A 14244-nucleotide genomic window follows, 5' to 3' on the forward strand; every position below is an offset into this window, starting at 1 on the left:
GAATAGGAATGATGGAAGGAGCAGGTGGCTTGCAGATTTATGTATTTTGTTGCATGTTTGCCTACCTGACTTCCTCATCCAGAACTAAGGCAAGTAACTGTGTGTATGCACAAGTTTCCCTTCTGTTCCGATGCTGCCTTGTCCTGACACACAACTCTCCACTAGAGAGCAGCCAAACAGCTTCCAGAGGGAGCGGCTGGTGTTTGGGACCTCAGCGCTCTGCACTGCAGCATAAATAGAGGGACAAAGTCGCAGCGTTCCCCTGAACCCAGTGCAACTGCAGGAGGAAAGCCCCCACCGCCCGCCTGTAGCCAACTGACCTGCCTTAGTGCCCGAGCAGGCCACGGACACAGCGTGCAAAGATTGCGTGGGAAGAGGGACGAGAGATTCAGAGACCCAAAACTGAGCTCCTGCTGCCGTTATGTAAGAGCAGCCATTGCCTCTCATTTGATTTCTAGAGGAGCCCTGTGTAAGGAAGGAAAACAGGAAGGTTAGCAGGAGCTAAAAAAAAAAAAAAAAAAAAAAATCCAACTTCTCAAATGCCAGCCCCACGCACTGCTTATCCTCCTCCCGCTGCGTACTGGTGCAAGATTCCCCAGCACGGTGTTATAAAACCTGCCTCAGGTTGCTGCATTCCAGCTTACTCCATTCCCTGTTACTGACACACTAAACTGGCAAAGAACCGTCAGTTTCTTGTAAATTTATCCCAAAAGTGCCTTTTTTTTTTTCCTCCTTAATCCCTTATGCATCTTTCACCTTCCTATTTCCAGTTTTCAAACATTTACAAAGCTAGTGGGCTGGGGTTGGACTACGTGTCCTGCAGCAGGTCAGCTCCAATGCTGCTGCTTAAATCCATTTGCCTCGCACGCTTGCGCCTCGCCCCCGCTCTGTAACGCTGAGCGTGGTATCCAAATTCATCCCTTTGGTGCACCTTCTGAAAAAAAAGAAAAAAAAAAAAAGATTTTACAGGTGCAGCCTGGCAGTGATGCCCTTGATCCTTACAGACAGAAGACTTAAGGAAAGAAAAGAAAGTACAGAGGCGAGCGTGGGCTGAGCCCGGCCTGCAGCCAAGCAGCCTCGCAGGTGCTCCCTCAGCCCCCGCCACCCAACATGGGCCAGGAGGGAAAACAGAGAAAGAAAAATGAGGGGGCAGGAGCAGGGAAATGATGCAAAGACCTCACTCCTCGCCTCCCACAAGATTGGCGCCTGGCCCTGCTTGGAGTGACAGCTCCTTTGGCTGACACCCCTGATTTTTATGTTTTTATCACAGAGCGGGATGAGCTAAGGTGTGGAAGGAGCCTTGTGTGCACTTCAGGCCACCTGTGTCCCCTCCCAGCCCCTCACCCACCGCTCGGTCTGGGGGCCTTGGGGATGGCGGGTGAGAAAAAGAGAGAAGGCCTTGACTGGGAAAACAGGGCCCAGCCACAGCCAAAACACTAGGGTGTTATCCTGTTATCCGGGCTGGCTGAGCCACAAAGGCCAAACAGCACCCGAGGGCTGTGAGGAAACTTAACCTCCTCCTGTCCAGTACTAGTAGTTCTGATTTGGAAAATACTGCTTGTTTAGAAACAGCACTTCAGAAATGAAGAAACCCCTCAAACTGGAATAACTGACGCGTGTTTTCAACTCAGTGACAGTCTGTGGTCAGTTCTGCAAAGCGCTCCGCTTTTCTGCATAGTAAAGCCTCTGAGTGCCATGGACTGAAAGGAAAGTCATCCAGAAACCTCTGCAAGGCTGAATTTTGCCTCAGAAACTTGGAACCAATACCTCCTAATTGCAGAGGAATGGTGGAGGATGGCCAGCCTGCTTGCCCTGGGCTGGGCAGAGGGCGAGCTGGCTCAGTCCATCTTTGACATCTTCATGGCTTCATTTTCTTTCACTGAGGATAGATCTGGTGCCTCCCAGTCTGGGGAAGAGCTGAAAGGCCGCTCCTCTTTTCTTTCAGCAATGGCAGGGGAGGACAGAGAGGAGATGCCAGTTTCCCAAACAGAAACGTGATGTCAGTCTTGCTCCTGAATTTGTTAAATTGCAAAAAAGAGCGTTTCAGACACAATACCTGTGGTGCTGACAGGGAAAGGCAGAGGGAAGCAGCCAGCAGCTGCCCCAGCTGCTCCCAGCGCTGCCCACAGCATCAGCCAGGCATCCTTTTCGCTTCTGCCTGCAGCTCGCACACCACAAGAGGGAGGCTGCCTTGGTGACCAAGCAGGCTTTGCAACCTACCATGCCAGGGAGTCAGCACAGCTCTGCCATCCTCAGTGAAATCAGTTCCCAGGGCTTCATGTTCCCCAGCTGAAAAAATGAAAAGGCATTACATTTTTTTTTTTTTTAACAAAAAAAAAAAAAAAACTTTTTAGCAAAAAAAATGGAGCAAATGCTATTTAAACATCAGTTTAATTATCTATTGTTATACTGTATTATTAAAATATTAACTTTTTTTTTCACAGAATCACAGAATCACAGAATTTTCTAGGTTGGAAGAGACCTCAAGGTCATCGAGTCCAACCTCCAACCTAACGCTAACAGCCCTCCACTAAACCATATCCCTAAGCTCTACATCTAAACGTCTTTTGAAGACTTCCAGGGATGGTGACTCCACCACTTCCCTGGGCAGCCTGTTCCAGTGCCTCACAACCCTTTCAGTGAAGAAGTTCTTCCTAACATCTAACCTAAAACTCCCCTGGCTCAACTTAAACCCATTCCCCCTCGTCCTGTCACCAGGCACGTGGGAGAACAGGCCAACCCCCACCTCGCTACAGCCTCCCTTGAGGTACCTAAAAAGAGCGATAAGGTCACCCCTGAGCCTCCTCTTCTCCAGGCTGAACAAGCCCAGCTCCCTCAGCCGCTCCTCGTAGGACTTGTTCTCCAGGCCCCTCACCAGCTTCGTCGCCCTTCTCTGGACCCGCTCAAGCACCTCGATGTCCTTCTTGTAGCGAGGGGCCCAAAACTGAACACAGTACTCGAGGTGCGGCCTCACCAGAGCTGAGTACAGGGGGACGATCACCTCCCTAGCCCTGCTGGTCACACTGTTCCTGATACAAGCCAGGATGCCGTTGGCCTTCTTGGCCACCTGAGCACACTGCTGGCTCATATTCAGCTGACTATCCACCATCACTCCCAGGTCCTTCTCTGCCTGGCAGCTTTCCAACCATTCCTCTCCCAGCCTGTAGCTCTGCTTGGGGTTATTGCGCCCCAGGTGCAGGACCCGGCACTTGGCCTTGTTAAACTTCATGCAGTTGACCTCAGCCCATCGGTGCAGCCTATCCAGATCCTCCTGCAGAGCTTTCCTTTTTTTGTTTAAGTACACTCTAGAATTAAAAATAAATAAAATAAAATAAAATAAAATAAACTGCACATGAAGTAAGCTTTGCAGATCCATTTAGCCTACTAAAAATGTTTCTGCTTATGCTTGCACAAAGTGTGATTAAAGCTCACCTCTGGATTTATTTGCTGAATGCGCAGGTTTGGCAAGAAACCTGCAGTGCTGCAGCCTTGTCCTTGCCCAGCCAAAACAACAACGGGAGAAACAGGAACAGCTCAGAGCTTCAGATTTTTGCATGCCTTGGCTGTGGAGATGGGCAAATCCAACTTCTCTCCTTGTTTTTCTGCTCCCCTGTTAATTAGGGAGCAGCTGTAAAAACTGCACAACTGGTTATTTACCACGCCTGCCCCTTCAGCCCTCTGCCACTGCTGCAGGGAGGTTTGGCCACCCCTGGCACCCCAAACCTGCCCTTTGGGTGCTGCATAGCTCAGGACAGCACAGCTCTGTGACACTACACAGGCACCCCTCATGTCTTTTGGTTTCCCCACGTCACCCTGCCACTGCCCCGTCACAGAGCAGCTGTGCCCAGCAGTTCTAAGGCTGACTTGGAGGTGCAGAGAGAACCAAGGTGATAAACGGGGGCAAATGCCCAGGACCACATCCAGGTGGCTTTTGAAGATCTTCAAGAAGGCAGACTTCATAGCCTGTATGGGCAACCTGTGCCATGGCTCAGCCACCCACACAGCACAGAAGTGATTCCTGATGTTCAGAGGGAACCTCCTGTGTTCCAGTTTGTGCCCACTGCCTCTTGTCCTGTTCCTGAACACCACTAGAAAGAAGCTGGCTCTGTCCTCTTTGCTCTCTCCCTTCAGGTATTTATACACATTGGTGAGATCCCCCCTGAGCCTCCTCTTCTCCAGACTGAACAGTCCCAGCTCTCTCAGCCTTTCCTCATAGGAGGGGTGCTCCAGCTCCTTCATCTTCATGGTCCTTCAGTGGACTCTCTCCAGTGTGTCCAGGTCTCTTGTACTGGCAGGCCCAGAACTGGACACCATCCTCCAGGTGTGTCCTCACCAGCGCTGAGCAGAGGGGAAGGATCACCTCCCCTGACCTGCTGGTGGTACTCCACCTCATGCAGCCAGGAGTACCATTAGCCTTTTACTGGCAAGGGCACAGTGCTGACTCATGTTCAACTTGGTGTCTGCCAGGACTCCCAGCTCCTTCTCTACCTGTGTAACAAATCTCAAAGGCTTTGTGGCTGCTTGATGTGATCTAGCATGACTGAGTAGACAGAGTGCATGATATAGTGTAGAATACCCTGTGGAGTCAGGCACTCAAGTCTGTGAAGTTTGAAACTAAAGAGTAAATTCAGGATAAGCGGGGCCTGAATTTGCCTTTTCAATGGGCTCCAGGAGTTTTCTTGGCCTTTTGCATGGATGTACTGTATGTACTCCCAACAGGGGGCTTGCCCTAAAACCTGCTTCCATCACAGGCAAATAAACTGAAACATAGGCAGAAACAATACCAGGAACAACCCTGATCAACAGATACTTTGCAACGTGCAGATTTACCCCAGTTGAAGCACCCTGAGGAGCCATATCTCTACCTGTGCGGGAAGGCAAGCTACCTGAGAGCTGGGTGACACTCCAGCACTACCTTAAGATGCTTCTCAACATTACTAATTAATCAGTAGAACAGTTACTCATTACTCTTAGTATGACCTAAAAAGCACCTTGCAAGCAAACTGGAGAAGGGAATGGGAAATAAAAAAAGACTGTAATCTATCCCCCTTCTCAATTTCTGTAGACTGCAAGCAAACAAACCCCACTGCTTGAGGATCCAAGTGGCCAAACATGGTACGGATGAAGGTCCCATGGACCTGCTGTAGGCATTAAAGGCCCCAGAGGGCAAACAGCTGCTGCCAACGTCCTCAGGTGAGATCTTCCAAAAGGTGAATTGCACCAAGCCAGTTAGCCTCAGAATGATAGTTAGGCTGACCGTCATAGAGACATTGAGGTTGGCAAGGATCTCTAGTCCTGCTTAATGCAGATCCAGCTGACAAAGGCCTGAGTGGCCTGCTCTAATGGTATTTTAAGCATCACCAAGAACTGAGATGCTACCACCATCTCTGGGTGACTTGTTTCAGAGTTTGGCTGCACTTATAGTAGACTTAAAAAATGATGACTTTAAAATAAATCAGTTTCCCATGTTGTAACTCTGTCCATTGCCTCTTATCCCTTCTGTGCTCCTCAGCAGAGCCTGCCTCTACCCTCTCTGCATCTCTCCGAATATTTGCTGTAGACGGAAGGGCATTTCCCTTTAGCCTTCCCTTCAGGCTGAAGAAAAGTTGTTCTCTCTGCCTCTCCTATGCACAGCCTTCAACCATACAACATGAGCTGGGCTGTTCTGCCCAGAACCAGGTTTTGACTACACCACCACCAGGCCTCAGAACAGTTGCACTGACTGCCAGATAAAGCAGTAATATGTAATACTTCTCCACCTCAAACCCACACTTCTCCTTTGTCTGCCCACTCCCACACCATCAACAAGGAAAAGGCAGAAGCTTTGCTTATGGAAACCATAAATACCTGATGCAATATAACAGGGAGATGGGGCTGGTTTAAAGCCAATCCATTGGCTTTGCCAGAAACCAGCCCTGGAGTAAATGGAGGAGGATTCTCACCAACTGAGCCAACAGGGCCTCGGCACTCACAGGGAAATCTGCTGTACTCAAAGGCTCCAGGAGTGAGAAGGCAGCCTGAAAGCTGCAGAGCTCATTTATAGATTACTCAATCCTGACAGTGCAACATAGCCACAGGCCTGAGCTCCACCCCATCCAACATGCTCTATACTAGATGGCTTCCACTCTGAAGACTCCCATTCTCTAAGACTGCTGAGACCCTTAAAAAATAATTTCAAACCATATGAACTACTCAATCCTATTTAAATGACTTTTTTTTTTTTTTTTAAAGCATCTTCACTTTCAACCCAAAAGCCTATTTCTTGAAGCAGAGTTCAAAAATCACATCCTGTATCTGTTAAGACCAGGTGGTTGTTTTTCCTTCTCTTTCTCCCACCCCACTCCTTCTTAAACCCTTACAATAAAGAGGTGTCAGTGTAGGTCTTACAGCCATGTAACTAAGAGGGAAGTTTCCCTTTGAAAAAGGAAAAAGGTCCTTACCCTGCTCCAAACACAAACATACTGCCAAAAAATGCTGGTGAGACAGGAGACTGGCTGTGATAAGTCATTCCTCAGAAAACACTGCAGAAACACTGCATGAGATTGTGGTGATCCAATTTGGCCATCTGATGTTCACGGAGAACTAATGTTTCTACAGAAATAAGTCTGCTGAATGGTATGGTTAACAGGAGTCTTTCAGGAAATAACAGGCATGAACAAAGATATCAAAATTGCATTTCGATTTTTTTAATAAAAGAATTAAAGAAAGTAGCATCACCTGTTTGAAAAGAAACAAAACCCAAAAACATTCCAAAGTGAGAGCTGACAGCAAAACATCAGGCAATTGTAGCTTTATAAGCTTACAAAGCAGAGTTATGGTGATAGCTTGAAGCCTTGAGACGAATACCACTGCCACAATACTCCCCAATTTTGTGATCTGGGTACCACCTGCTTGTAGGCAAGGGTAGATCACAGAATTGTAGGGGTTGGAAGGGACCTTGAAAGATCATCGGGTCCAGCCCTCCTGCCAAAGAAGGTTCCTTAGAGCAGGCTGCCCAGGTAGGCGTCCAGACAGGCCTTAAAAATCTCCAGAGGAGACTATAACCTCCCTGGGCAGCCTGTTCCAGTGCTCCGTCACCCTTACTGTGAAGAAGTTCTTTCACGTGTTGGTGCGGAATGTCCTGTGCTCTATCTTGTGACCATTACTCCTTGTCCTGTCCCCCACAAACCACTGAAAAGAGGTTGGCCAAATCCCTGTCTCCCATACCTCAGGTATTTATAAACATTCAGTGTCTCCTGATACCAGGACACCCCCCTCGTTCAGCAAGGGACCCACATTATCCCTAGTCTTCCTTTTACTGTTTACATACTTAAAAAACAAACAAACAAACAACAAAAAACAAACAAACAAACAAAAAAACCACCTTATTATCCTTTATATCTTTTGCAAGCTTCATCTCTAGGTGGGCTTTAGCCTTCCTCGTCATGTCCCTGCAGGCCCTGACAACACTTCTATACTCCTCCCAAGAGGACAGGCCCTTTTTCCACATTTCACAGAAATTCCTCTTCCTTTTGATCTTATCAATGAGTTCCTTGCTCATCCACGCAGGTTTCCTGCCCCCCTTCCCCAATTTCCTATTCTTTGGGATCCTGATCTTGGAAGAAGTGCTGACTAAATGTTGTCCTGCTCTCACCTTGCCTTCTAGTAATCTACCCCAAGCAGGTCCCAGAAGAGGTCAAAGTTGGCTCCCCAAAAGTCCAGGGTTGCAATCCTGCTTTTTGCCTTACTTCCTTTGCCTAGTTCCATCTGGAACTCCACCATCTCATGATCGCTGCATCCCAAGCTGCCCCCCAACCTTCACATCCCTAACAAGGCCATCCCTGTTGGTAAGAATAAGGTCCAGGAGCACCCCCCATCTCATCGGCTCCTCCACCACCTGAGTCAGAAAATTGTCCTCAATGCATTGTAGGAACCATTTGGACTGCTCGTGCCTGGCCGAGTTGCTTACCCAGCAGATGTCTGGGTAACTGAAGTCCCCCACGAGGACCAGTGCCTGGGATCATGAGGCTACTACCGGTTGCTTGTACAAGGCCTCATCGACCTCCTCCTCCTGATCTGGTGACCTGCAGTGTACCCCCACAACAATATACCCCATACCAGCCCGCCACTGAATTCTCACCCACAAGCTCTCCACTTGTCCTTCGCCCTCCCCCAGCTGGAGCTGTGTACACTCTAATTGCTCCCTCACATAAAGGGCAACCCCACCCCCTCACTTCCCCAGCCTGTCCTTCCTGAAGAGGACATAGCCCTCCATGACAGTGTTCCAGTTGTGCGAGCTGTCCCACCACGTCTCAGTGATTGCAACGAGATCGCGGCCCTGTGACCAAACACAGGTCTCGAGCTCATCCTGTTTATTTCCCATGCTCCACACATTGGTGTACAGGCACTTTAGGGAAGCAGCAGGCACAGTTACCCCTGGAGGGATGCAAGAAGATTCCGGATGGGGTATCAGGATCATCACCTTCTCTGAGGAGCCCTCAGACAATCCTATGGGACAACTCAGAGGTTTTTCCCTACTATCTTCAACAGTGACAGCAGTGACAACTTCCCCCAGCCCTCTTCTGTCACTTTTAGCTCCCCTCTCTTCCCATCTCAAACCTAGTTTAAAGCCCTGGTAATCAGCCCAGAGCACTGGCTCCCCAACACATCTGTGCCACACTTGCTGAGTTAGAGGCAGCAGCCCACATACCCAGCTTCTCAAAGGGCTGCCCAAGGTCAAAAGATCACAAGATCAAGATCACAAGCACAGCTCCTGCCTGCTTGGGGGTGTGACTCTGACCAAACAGCTCTGTGCCATGTTATTGGGGGGGGTTTAGGGGTTGGCTCTGTCCATCTCCCTGCCAGGAGCCCTCGCTGCAGCCGATCCACACAAGGTCCTTGTTAAAATGGCAGGAACTGTATAGCCATAGGAGCAAGTCCAACCAAAGTGTTTCCACAGAACTTTGTTGGTGCTGAAGAGTCACAAATTCATTTTGAGTACAAGTCTTTTTACACAAGCATAATATTTCTTTAATAAGAAATAATTACTTTTAGGTTTAGCTATTTCACATACAAGTTGTTAAAAAAAAAAAAAAAAGGCAATTTATGATTCAAGTATTTAGACCCCCGAATGTTACAGGCTCTATTTCCTTCTATTTAAAGAGCTAATCAGAAAGCTAAAGTTCTTACCTAGATTAAATTTGGTTTAATTATCCCTAAAAATCTCCCACTGCCACATTGTTCCAGAAACAAGAACGGAAGAAGCTGACGATAGCTCTTCATCCTGACAATAGACAAGCCCGTGAAGACCACAAGTACTCCATTTGGATTCTGGTCATCACTTTTATTCATACAAAGCATCAATATTAGCACATGCACTGAGAAACCAAGCATTTGAATGCCAGCACAGTTATAGAATCAGAGAATCATTAAGGTTGGAAAAGACCTCCAAGATCATCTGGTCCAACCATCACGCTACCACCATCACCAATTAAACCATAGAATCACAGAATGGCCTGGGTTGGAAAGGAACTTAAAGATCATCTAGTTTCAACCCCCCTGCTCTGGGCAAGGTTGCCAACCACTTGAGCTGGCTGCCCAGAGCTGCATCCAGCCTGGCCTTGAACGCCTGCAGGGATGGGGCATCCACAGCCTCTCTGGGCAACCTGTTCCAGTGCCTCACCACCCTCTGAGTGAAAAATTTTCTCCTAATATCTCACATAAGTCTCCCCTGTCTTAGTTTAAAATCACTCCCCCTTGTCCTATCGCTATCAACACATCTAAGCAGGAGTTCCCCCTCCTGTTTATATGCTCCCATCAAGTACTGGAAGGCCGCAATGAGGTTTCCCCAGAGCCTTCTCTTCTCCAAGCTAAACAAGCCCAGCTCCGTCAACCTTTCTTCACAGGAGAGGTGCTCCAGCCCTCTCATCATCTTAGTGGCCCTCCTCTGGACCCATTCCAAGAGCTCCACATCCTTCCTGTGCCAGGGGCCCCAGGCCTGCATGCAGTATTCCAGGTGGGGTCTCACAAGAGCAGAGTTTAAGAACAATCACCCCCCTCTCCCTCCTGGCCACCCCTTTTTTAATGTAGCCCAGGACAGAGTTGGCCTTCTGGGCTGCAAGCGCACACTGCTGGCTCACGGCCAGCTTCTCGTCCATCAGGACCCCCAGGTCCTTCTCCACAGGGCTGCTCTCAAGTTCTTTGCCCAGTCTATATAAATACCTGGGATTGTCCCAGCCCAAGTGCAACACCTTGCACTTGGCCTTGTTTAAGCTCATGTGGTTCTCATGGGCCCACTTCTCCAGCTCGCCCAGCTCCCTCTGGATGGCATCCCTTCCCTCTATTGTATCGACTGCACCACTCAGCTTGGTGTCATCTGAAAACTTGCTGAGGATGCACTCAATTCCATTGTCTATGTTGTTAATAAAGATGTTGAAGAGCACCAGTCCCAAGACCGACCCCTGAGGGACACCACTTGTGACCGACCTCCACCCAGACACAAAACCATTGACCCTTTGGCCTCCACCCAGACACAAAACCCTTTGGCTGTGACCAGCCAACCAATTCTTTATCCACCTAATAGTCCATCCTTCAAATCCATAACTCTCCAATCTAGAGAGAAGAATGTGGTGAGGGACCATAACAAAGGCTTTGCTCAAGTCCAAGTAGATAATATCCATTGCCTTTCCTTTGTCCACTGATGCCATCACTCCATCATAGGTCACCAGATTGGTTAGGAAAAATCTGTTAGGAAAGATCTGCCTTTGGTTAAGCTGTGCTGGCTGCCTCTGATCACCTCTTTATCTTGTCTATGCCTTAACATGTCTTCCAGGAGGATCAGCTCCATGATCTTCCCAGGCACAGAGGTGAGGCTCACTGTCCTGTAGTTTCCCCAGGTCTTCCTTTCTCCCTTTCTTCAAAATGGGAGTAAAGTTTCCCTTTTTCCAGTCACCGGGGACTTCACCCAACAGCCACAGTTTTTCAAATATGATGGAGAGCAGCTCAGCAACCACATCAGCCATCTCTCTTGGGACCCTGGGATGTATACCATCTGGCCCCATGGACTTAAACACATCTGGTTTCCTTAGGTGGTCCTGGATTTGTTCCACTGTCATAGTGGGACTAGGTGACCTTGGAGGTCTCTTCCAACCTAGATGATTCTGTGAATCCACTCCTCTCACCCTCTCCTCATGGTTCAGGGTCCTGACAGACATAGGAAACTTGACCACCAGTGAAGGCTGAGGCAAAGCACTTACTGAGTACCTCAGCTTTCTCCGTGTCTGAGGAAGCCAGTTCTCTCATCTCGTTTATCAGAGGGAAAACGCTCTCCTGGGCCTGTCTCCTCCTGTCTATGTATCTGTAGAACCCCTTCTTGTTACTTTTCACATCCCTTGCCAAATTCAGCTCCATCTGTACCTTGGCTTTCCTGATCCTTTCTCTACACATCTGGACAACACCCCTGTACTCCTTCCAGGCTACACAACCCTGCCTTCCACTTCCTGTACATTTCCCTCTTTTCCCTCAGTTTAAGCTGCAAGTCTGCTCAGCAAAATGTCCCTAAGCACCACATCCAACCTTTCCCTGAACACCCCTGGGGTGGTGATGCCACCACCTCCCTGAGCAACCCATTCCAGTGCCTGACTACTCCTGAGAAGAAATGTCTCCTCATTTCCAACCTGAACATCCCCTGGCACAACTTGAGGCCATTCCCTCTAGTCCTATCACTAGTTCCCTGTGAGAAGAGGCCGACCCCCAGCTCCCCACACCTTCCTTTCAGGTAGCTGTAGAGAGCAATAAGGTCTCCCCTGAGCCTCCTCTTCCCCAGACTAAACACCCCCTGTTCCCTCAGCCACTCCTCACAGGACTTGTGCTCCAGGCCCTGCACCAGCTCCGTAGCCCTTCTCTGGACACACTCCAGGGCCTTGATGTCCTTCTTGTAGTGAGGGACCCAAAGTTGAACACAGTACTCAAGGTGCGGCCTCACAAGAGCAGAGTAAAGGGGGGCGATCACCTCCCTGCTCCTGCTGGCTGCACTACTCCTGACACAAGCCAGGATGCCGCTGGCCTTCTTGGCCACCTGGGGACACTGCTGGCTCCTGTTCAGGTGAGCATCAGTCAGCACTCCCAGATCCTTTTCCTCTGCACAGCTTTCCAGTCACTCCACTCCAAGCCTGTAGCATTTCACGGGGTTGTTGTGAGCAAAGTGCAGGACCAGGCACTTAGCCATGCTGGACCTCACTCACAGGATCACAGAATGCTAGGGATTAGAAGGGACCTTGAAAGATCGTCTAGTCCAATCCCCCTACCAGAGAAGGAACACCTAGAATCACAGAATATCCCGAGCTGGAAGGAACCCATAAGGATCATCGAGTCCAAGTCCTGGCACCACACAGGACCACCCAAAAATTCAGACCATATAACTAAGAGCACAGTCCAAACACTTCTTGAACTCCAACAGGCTTGGTGCCCTGGGGAGCCTGTTCCAGTGCCTGACCATCCTCTCAGTGAAGAACCTTTTCCTCACACCCAGCCTGACCCTTCCCTGTCGCAGCTTGACTCCATTCCCTCGGGTCCTATCACTGGGCACCTAGATCAGGTCACACAGGAATGCATCCAGGTGGGTTTTGACCGTCTCCAGAAAAGGAGACTCCACAACCTCTCTGGGCAGCCTATTCCAGTGCTAAGTCACTCTCACTGAGAAGTTTCTTCTCACATTTAAGTGGAACTTCCAATGTTTCAGCTTCCATCCCCTGCCCCTTATCATCGGATGCCACTGAGAAGACCCTAGCTCCATCCTCCTGACACTCACCCTTTACATATTTATAAAGGTTAATGAGGTCAGTCCTCAGTCTCCTCTTCTCCAAGCTAAGAAGATCCAGCTCCCTCAGCCTTCCCTCGTAGGGAAGATGCTCCACTCCCTTAATCATCTTTGTCTCTGCATTGGACTCTCTCAAGCAGTTCCCTGTCCTTCTTGACCTGAGGGTGCACTGGGTCTGGCTGGGATGTTAACTTTCCCTGCAGCAGCCCATACAGTGCTGTGCTCTGCACTTGTGGCTAGAACAGCAGTGTTATCACACCAGTGTTGTATCTGCTGCTGAGCAGTGCTGGCACAGCATCGGGCCTCTCTCTAACCCTCCTAGGGGGTGGGCAAAAAAGTGAGAAGAGAAACATCACCAGGGCAGCTGACCTAAACCAACCCAAGGGATATTCCATACCATGTGGTGTCACACTTAGCAATAAAAGGTGGAAACAGGAAGAAGAGGGGAGGGGTGGGCTCTCGTTGTGAAAACATCGGTCCTCCTCCCGAACACCGGCTGCGTGCGTTGAGGCCCTGCTTCAAGGACATGGTCTATCATCACTCATTTGTGGGAAGTAGAGAGTAATTTCTTTCCTCTGCACTTCCACATAGCCTTTTTTTTTTTTCCCCTTTCCCCCTCCCTTTTCTCCTGTCCCTTTTTTCCCTTTAGTTAAATTGTTTAGTTAATAATAATCTTTCCTTAATAATAATTATTATTTTTCCCTTTAATTAAATTATCCTTATCTCAACCCGTGAGTAGTTCTTTACTTCTTCCCTCATCCAAGTCATTGATGAATATATTGAACAGCACTGGTCCCACCCAGTACTGGCCCTCGAGGAACTCCACTGGATACAGGACTCCAACTCATCTCCATCTCATTAACCACAACCCTCTGGCTTCTTCCCTTCAGCCAGTTCACAGTCACTCCCCGACAATCCAGACCACACTTCCTCAGTTTAGCTGAGGGAGATGGTGTACGGTGTCAAAGGCTTTACTGAAATCAAGACAGACCACATCCACTGCTTTACCATCACCTATTCAACTGGTTATGTCCTCAAAAACAGGTACCAGGTTGGTCAAGCACAACCCTCACCCTCAACCGTGGGACTGCTCCGCTGGGCTCATCTCTGCAGAGCCTCATTTCATCCCTGTCCCCCTTCACACCTAGTTTAAAGCTCTCTCAACAAGCCCTGTCAGCTCCTGGCCTAAAATCTGTTTCCCCCTTTCAGATAGCTGGGACCCCTCTACAGCCATCAGCCCAGGTGCTGAGTAAACATTCCCAAGATCAAAAAATTTAAATAAAAATTCCTGCAATGCCACCAGCCTCTCAGCCACGTGTTGATCAGCCAGGCTTCCCAGGTCTGCTCAGCATCCCTCCCTGCCACTGAAGGGATGGAGGAAAACACTACCTGCACGCCCACCCCACCCACTCACCACCCCAACCCCCTGAAGTCCCTTTTGAGAGCCT

The sequence above is a fragment of the Aythya ferina genome (genome assembly GCF_964211825.1).
Source record: "Aythya ferina genome assembly, chromosome: 1".
Lineage (NCBI taxonomy): Eukaryota > Metazoa > Chordata > Aves > Anseriformes > Anatidae > Aythya > Aythya ferina.